Below are 8,698 nucleotides of genomic sequence, written 5' to 3'. Positions count from 1 at the left end.
TTAGAGGAATCTAAACTGGAAGCTCCTCATCAGCATCATGCCAGTCCTTGATGGGGATACCGTAAGTTGGGGTGTAGGCTGCATCCATTTGGGAGATCCTCCAGGATTCCTGCTCCCTGCTCATGTCCACTACTGTCCTGTGCCAGTGCTCCTGGGAAACGTGCAGATTTCTGTACATTTCATACCTTTCACTTGCTAAGGTGATGGGGTAGCAGGGGAGCACTTGAGGGTTATGGAGAAGGGCATTGGGCTCATAGTTCTGGAGAAGTGATGCACATTGCAAGTCTGGCTGCAAGGACTGCCTTGCCTTTAGAAATAGTCCCCCTGGGGAGGACTGAACTGATGTGGCCCTACCAGGTATCTCTTTGCAGATGCTGCTCTGGGGCCTCCTCCTTGCCCTGAACACTGGGTGATGGCTAGGGCAATGGTGCCATGCCCAGAAGTGCAGTGCAGCTCCATTCCTGCCAAGGCATGTGAAAGGCATGCTCGGGCTGAAGGGTCTCTGAGTGTTCAGTAGTCATCAGCTGAGGAAGGGCAGCCAGTCATGGCAATGCTCTTCTCCACCATCACCTGCATTCCCACAAGCACAAGTTACATGGCCACCCACCTTCAGTGCCAAGCACAGCAGGGGTGCAGGCCTGCCCCTGGATATCTTTGGCCCAGGCCCTCCATGGAGACCTAGCATGGCACTGAGCTCACCCCTTGACTTTGAGGGACTGGAGGCTTGCAAGAGCACAGCGGTCCATGTGTAGGATTGCTGTCATTCCTGGTTTCAGCAGGCAACCCTTGGATAAGACCTGGCAAGGGTTATGTCTTCCCTTGCTTTTCTGGGCCATCGATGTTGGGCTGTCACTGCCTGTTGGGCCCTGGGCCCACCATGCTGTCTCCTCCACTGCTGTGGTGAGATGGGTGGGAAGCAGCTGCCGGCAGGTGCTGCAGGTAGCTAGCTGCATGTTATCCTGTGGGAGGCAGCCCGTGGTGGTCAGCACCACCCTGATAGCACATAAGCTCAGACCATGCCTTGGTCTGGATGGGCAGTAGCATGGCACAGCTATCCAATAAGATGCCCCCACTTTGTCTGAAGGCACTGTCAATTCACTGGATCAAATCCCTGTCTCCAGCTGCAGACAAGAGGAGATGCCTGGACAAGAGCATAAGAACAGGACAAACATGAAGAGACATTGCTAATACATCTTCTCATCTTCCCATACCTACAAGTGATGAAAGGAACTGTAGTTTTCTGACTGACTCCCATTGCCCAAAATTACCTGCCTGAGCAGCATCCGTCCAGAATACCTAAACCAGCCTTTCCCTTCTGATGGTGGGAGAGGAGGACTGTTGCAGCTCTGGCACAGGGAAGGGCAGCTTTGGGCTCTCTCTGGATGACCATCTGCAAATGTTGGTGCACGGGAGCTGTGGAGTGGGGAGGGAGAAGTAAGGGGAGGGTTGCACATACTGCTGAAGACATCCAAAGATGTGTGGAGTATTTGACACAGTCTTGGAGAGGCCTGTAGCATTATGGCCTGTACAAGGGCCTGACTCACTTTCTGGTGAAGCAGTAGCAAAGATGCGTAAACCTACCATTACTCCCACTTCCATCAATATGAGGGGATTAGGCAGTCCATTCCCTCATCTACAGCAGGATCAACAGCATCATGGTTGTTCTTGACAGATACCTATGTGGTGTGTCCTTAAAACATCAGTGATGTAGACTCTGTAATGTTCTAGGCAATCTATTACACTTCCATGTTGTCCTTAAAATTAGGAAGCACTTTTCAAAATGCCTACCTGTTTCATTTCAGTTTAAGCTTGTGACTCCTTGTTGTCTTCGCCAAAGACACCAAGAAAAAAGATTACTCCTTGCAATCAAAGATCATTATGTTTGTCACTTACATTACCTACCTTTGAGTTATCTGTTAAGGGTTACATATATATATATTTAAATATATTGTCTTTAAATAAATAAACACTGAAAAGCATTTTACTCAAAGAGTCCGTGTTAAAATCTACAGCAAGGGCTGTACAAAAGCTCCTTTGCAAATAAAACTATTATTTAGCGCTTAATTACTTGCTACCAGTTTGAATAGATGCTGCAGTTAAATATGGTCACACCCCATTCACAACATATGTGCCAGAACAAGAGAAAAACAATTAGTCCTTCTGTTCTATTCAAATCACATTTACTGTGGAGAAAAAAAGTTTCTTTCTCCATGCAGGAAGAATCCTAAAAGGGATTCTTTTTCTCTCTAGCTATGCCAACATTCCTTTCACATTAGGAAACTTGAACAGATTTAAGCCCTCATTCAAAGCACAGTTTGTAGTACAAACATGCTACAGTTGTCAACACATAATGCACAAACACACAGGGGCAAAAATAGACAGAGTGGAGCGGACGCGAGCCCTTATTGCTAAACTGCTTGTGGGAGGGGGGAATAAAACTATTTTTATAAACAGCCAGCCAAGCTCTTCGAATTCTCAAAAAGTCTATATTTGGAGTAATTATATGACTATGTTACATCTTGGCTAATTGTAGCAGTCATGTTAAATGACTAAATTATTCAGCCATTTCCCTTTGTGTGAGAAATGGCCCCAGATGGTCACCCTCATCCATTTCATACCAGCACAGTGCAGCAGCACTGCTTATTAAGAGCATATGGTGGAAATATTTTAAGTGCAGTGTAAGTAGTTTTATACTATAGTTCATTTTAAAGAAATAAACAAACTGCAGTAATGCCTTGAATTTTTTATTCCACAAAAGTTCTATAAAATTCTTGTTATATCCGGGCCCTTACAAAATAATTTGAGAAGCTGGCAAAAGAAAGAAGTGTTATAAAAACAAATCACTGTTCTGTATGATTCACAACATAAAAAGTGGTTAAACTAATGTTGCCTATAGGATTTAAGGTATACACTCAATAAAAAAGTTCAATCTCTATAAAATACAGTTTACCTCAGCACACTTTTGCTTCATCTGCTTGGATTCCACAGGTTAGATTTATAACACAACCAAGGAGACAAGAGTTATTATTGAAATTCCACCTGTCCCCAGTGGTATGTACCCGAAAATGATGCCAAGACTAGCATGATGTCAAAATGAATTCCCTCACACAAGAGCAGAATTAGCCTAAGTGCAACCATTTGATATTATCCAGACACTCTTAGAAAAGGGAGAACGACTAAACTGGCTGAATTGTGATCAGGGAAAATATTATGTAAAAATGAGGTGCTAAGTTTTCTGCTGAATATTTATCTCTGACAAATATTTAATCAGACTTCCCATTTAGTGCTTAGGTGCAATGGTGCACTGTTTGTGGGTGACAGTAATATATATACAAAGCTATCTTATTGCATCCTAATCAAACAGTACAATAACCTCTAGATGGTTATGCAAAGCATTAAAGACAATATTCATGGAAGAGCTCCTGGAAGTCTTAACATCAAAAAATGACAGAATAAAGCCATACGCACACAGTATTATTGCAATACCAGTCCCAAGCTGGTATTCAAAGAAAACAAAAGTCTCTTTTCTTTACTCATCCATTGGTGGCCATGTGTACTACAGTATTCATGTATGCTATTTTTTCCATAGCATGCCTGAAATAGGAACCATTTGGAACACAGTTCTGGATTAGATTTTTCAAGTTGCCTTACATTTATCCTTAAAAAAAATAAAATAATAATAATAATTAAAAAAAAAACATGTTATCTACATATAGTAGAGGGGAGTTTGAGTGTTTTTTTTTGAAGAAATATTTGGAATTTGGTGTCTTTAAAAGTATTATTTCCTGTAACTGGATGTTTAATTTCAAGAAGATGATCCGTAAAGACTACAGACTTAGAAAGTCATCCCCTAAGGCCCCCTGGGGAGGTGAAACTAGCCTTCCCTGGGAAGAGGTCTCTCTGCATGGGTGAAAGGACACTGAAGGAATTAATTACAAGGGCAACGTGGGTGTATATGGTGAAACTGCTTTGTGTGTGTGAGAGACCTTGCAGAGGGAATATCAAGAGCAGGAATGGAAATACATCAGGATGAGATTTGAGTTAGGAGGTTCAGTAGAAAGTGTGAACAGATCTTGAAGAGGATACAGCCTCTCTAATGGTAATTAAGGGAACAGCAAGGGTGCCAACCATTAGCACAAGAGTCTACAGTACTCTTTAGTGGCAGTTGTTCCCGATATTAATGGAGAAACAGGTAACTAATTCATGGAAAAGCTGTAAATAGCATGGTGCGCACAAATCTTTTGCAAGACACAAAAGACTGTCACCACTAAGTGATTTAATGGATGACTTCTGTAGCCTATTGTTTTGTATTCAATTGCTGAATCATCGCTTTTAGTGTCCATGAGGTTTATTAAGGTCAGTGTTTCTTTCTGGTGTCTTATTGCAATTGAATTAGTTAATATAATCCTTAATATACAGCTTTTGAATGGCTATTTTTTTGCCCTGAAAAAGACATTTAGGTGAGGATTCTTAGTATCAGCTTGGGCAGATTTGTCAAAAAGACACAGAACATAAATAGAAAAAAAAAAAAAAAAGGAAGAAAAAGCTCCAGTATTCCTTGGCAGATGAATCTATAAAGGCAAAGTGTATCTGATGGTTGTAAACAACTTTTAGTGTTCTTTTAATGCACTGATTGGCAGAACACTGTTGTTCCTTGAGAACATAGAATACATATGTGTAAATATTGGAAACATATTGTAATTAAAAATGATGCTTTATTAATAGGTGGTTTGTGGGCTATGTGATTCTCCACCCCAGCAAATTACAAATAGTACAGCCATGCTTCATGAACTGAAACGGTACCAAGAAATTCAACATAAGTACAATCCATGACACATTCAAATTGGGAAAAAACATCTGTGTGGATAAGTGTACAAACATGAAAATATATGAGATTTTGAACTGAAGTTCCAAGAACCTTTATTTCTAAAAATGCAAGTTTTAGACTGAAATCTACATAATTTCCTTTGTAACATTGTACATGCAATCGTACTTTAAAACTTCTTAGGAAGGCTCTGGTGAGACTTAATGTTCTGAGGGACCTGCCTTTGTAAGATTTAGCATTCCTAACACAATGCCATTACCCAGGCAGTAGAAGGTGCTCTTGTAACAGCAAAAGAGGTTTCTTCATTTGACCAGTTAGAGCTTAAAATTATTCTGCCCCTCATGTAGCCCAGTATTTCAAAAGCAATGGAGCCAAATGATTGCACAACCTAATTGTTTTTAATCAAGCAAGATCAGTTGAAGTTTTAGAAATTTTATATATATTATATATACACACACACACATACATTCTTTTCAAACAGTTTCAGTTGGTCGCTTGGGTGTCTCAAGGCAAAGATTTCTAAATTGTATGAATATATCCAATTATTGTTAGGATTGCATGTGTTTTTATGTATGAGCAATGGTGTGAGGGATTTGGCTCAGAACAAGTAAATAAATGTCAGTATCACACACGTACTTCATGCAATACTAGTGTTGACATAGACCCTATGGTCTCAGTACATAACGGAGGCAAGTTTGCAGGATTTCGTCACTTTGCCTGGGAGAACAAGTAATTGGATAATAGTTTTCCACACATTTATTCCAGGTCTTACCCTCAGATAAATCTTTCCATAGAATTTAAGCACTGGCTCAGTCCTTTTCCTTAAGCACTACCCAATATTCTGGTACAGTCTGGCTCTACCACTTCCATCAGTTCCACCATTCCCTGACTCTCCTGAGAGTTCAAGTATTCAATAAATTCTTACCCCACTGCATTTGCTCACTTTCTCAAGTCCTGTATCTCCAGCATCTGGCTTGTCCCACATACCAGGAAGTTCTGGCAACTCTGATGGTGAAGAATAATTCACTTTTAAATAGAGAAGAAAAAGTAACTTCTACTATGTTTAGTTCTTCTGTGTATCCATTAGGAGTGATCAGTGTGAAATAACTCACTGTTTCACAGGGTCAGCTGTAACAACTGCTTTAAAATCTGTGTCTGCAGTCTTCAAGAGTAAGAGCTGTGTTTTGGTGGTTAACAATAATGGAGGAAAACTCAACCATTTTTTGGTTGTTTTAATACCATATCTGGTTGCTGAGAGCATATTTATATCCAAGCATTGCTTCAGCTCTACAAAATAGCCACAGCTTTCCAAGCAATTTATATCTCTAGGTAAAAGGAAGCAGGCAATTGTGAAAAGAGCTTGTGACTGAACAGTTGTTGAAGCTTTCTGGTTCTGGTAGTTGGGACATGGTTCCTGACACTCAGAGAATGACGTTTGTGGAGGAGAAACAGCTAAGTAACACATCTTAAGTTAGCCAGAACATTTAAAAAATGTTAACATTTTCTTTAGACTTTAATGGAAGAATTTCAGTTCACTCCTACAAGATCTAAAACAACTTACAGCTGTTACTTTCTGGAGGAAAATGCCTCCGGTATTCCAATTCCTACTACGCACAGGAAATACTCGTATGTTTTCATTCACATCTTAGTTCCAGTACACCAAAACTACCATTATTATTTGTCTCTCCCCGTTTTTTTTTTTTTTTTTTCCTTTTTTTTTTTTTTTTTTTTTTGTGAGGGGGGATTTTAATAGTTCATGATGCTTCCCTGTGTGAAGAAAGTACAGTGACATTTTATTAAGTTTCAGTCTGCCAGAAGGTTTTAGTGTTAACTTGATACACGTGAAATTCAGGCTAAAATGAATCCTTCTAATTTTGTACCAGAAAGAAAATGCTGTGAACTGCAATTTTATGGGCTTAGCAGGTAATCAGAGCACCCTGAGTATTAGGCCTAGGACGTACTAGTTGGGGTGACTACGTTTGTATTCACCTGTGTAGCTAAATGCAGCCTCATTTTCAGGGGGTGTTCAGGCACCTGTAATGAGGTAGACCTGCAAGGGGTCAGGGAAGTGTGAAAGCCTGAACATTTTATGGTGACTGCAGATGCTTATGAAAAATTTGGCAGCGACATTTCATTTTTGGCCTGAGGTGTTTATTTGATTACAATTAATTAGAAACATAGTTTTGTTAAAAAAAATATTTACACAAGTTTTTAAGTAATACCAGTACCTACTTGCAGAATAGAGCTAGCTTTCTGGTCTACTTGTGGCCTTTCCCATTAAATGTATTTTAAAAGGAAGAGTAATCTACTTACCAAGTTTTAACAATCTTGAATAAAATCTCTTAAATTTCTTGTAATATGAGCAAGTGCTAGTGAGACTACATTAACTGCATGATCCTATATTGGCTTGTTATCTTGTTCCATTGTAAATTAAGGCATTTGAATGCAGTAGATGTGGAAATAGGCCACCAAAAGGAGTCACACAATTAGAGGCACAGATATGTCAAAGCAGTTCAGAAAAAAAAAATGAGTAAGGAAATCAGCAGTAGGTAAATTTTGTTGTATGCAGTGAAATCCCACACCCTGAACTGGTGGCCACTGCCAGCTGGAAGAGTGTTGTACTAGTGACTTGCATCATATATGCTGCGGTGATGAATTTGGCCTGGAAATATGTGGTAGACCGTCAGCCTCTTGCCCAAGCTCTCTGTGCCTCTACTACTGGCTATTTTCCCGCTTGCTTACCTTGCTTTCTTTTCTGTTTCTTAGTGAATATGAGAGGAGTAATAAAGCTGTCTTTTCTTGCAACTTCAAAGTAACCTTACAAACCTTGTAAAAGTGACAGAGGAGTCAATGAAGAAGCTATTTCTGGTCTATTTTTTCCCTGAAATTTAAGAACTTCATATTCTTAGAATCAAAATCAAACTTTAGCTTGCCCCAAATTACACTTCTTAAACTGATACTCTTTCCTGTTTGAGTAGCACCATCACAAAATCTATTTCAAGATCACTTATTTAATCAGGAATAGTCTTGCTTTTATAGCTGTCCTTTAAAATGGAGATCAAAGTATCTTAAGTATCTTTTACAGCTGTGTCTCCTGATTGATTACAGTGTTAGCAGCATGACAATTCAAATGGACATGTTCTTTAAAAAAGCCCAAACACTGCAAATATTAAGTGAAATACATGAACTTGTTAATGATCTTTCAGAAGCAAAAAAGAAAATGATATTCTGAAGTCAAGACCTCCAAAAATGATCATCCATTTCAGTGTTGCAGTTTCTGCATATGATCAACTAGAGACAGTTTAAATACAGAGTATTTTCGTGGAGTGTCTAATAAACACTCTTGAAAGTGTCACAATTTGTCCATTCAAACCTGACAACATCTTAGAATCCAGGTTTACTAATGGAATCATGTCTGCATATAATGAAAGAGACTCTATACATTTCTATCATCCTTTTCTTTCTGATTTTCAGAGGGATTTAATTTCAAATAGTAAATGTTACAAAAAACAATTAAATAAAAAATATTAACTTGTTTTTTGGTATTGACATTATTTCATTTGGAAAGGAAGTCTTCAGTATAGAGCTATTTCATGCAATGAAAAAGTATCCTGAGGGGTATTATCCTTTTGCACTGCAGGGTAAAACATTCAAGGCATACTTTCTTTTTATGCAGGGGAAGTTGGTACAGTAATTCTAAGCATTGAAAGTACTTTCATTTTCTTAAGCACTTGCACAGTCTTCATAAATATAGTACTTGACCTCTCCTAGTCTGTAGTGTATAAATGATATCAATTTATTTAGGCAGGGAAAGACTATTGCTCATTTATAATGATAGAGAAATTCAGGCTCAAAGAGATGGACAGCCTTTGT

This window comes from Cygnus olor, chromosome 1 (genome assembly GCF_009769625.2).
Source record: "Cygnus olor isolate bCygOlo1 chromosome 1, bCygOlo1.pri.v2, whole genome shotgun sequence".
NCBI classification, from domain to species: domain Eukaryota; kingdom Metazoa; phylum Chordata; class Aves; order Anseriformes; family Anatidae; genus Cygnus; species Cygnus olor.
The sequence above is the reverse complement of the archived record's forward strand: the minus strand, read 5'-3'. Positions refer to the sequence as shown.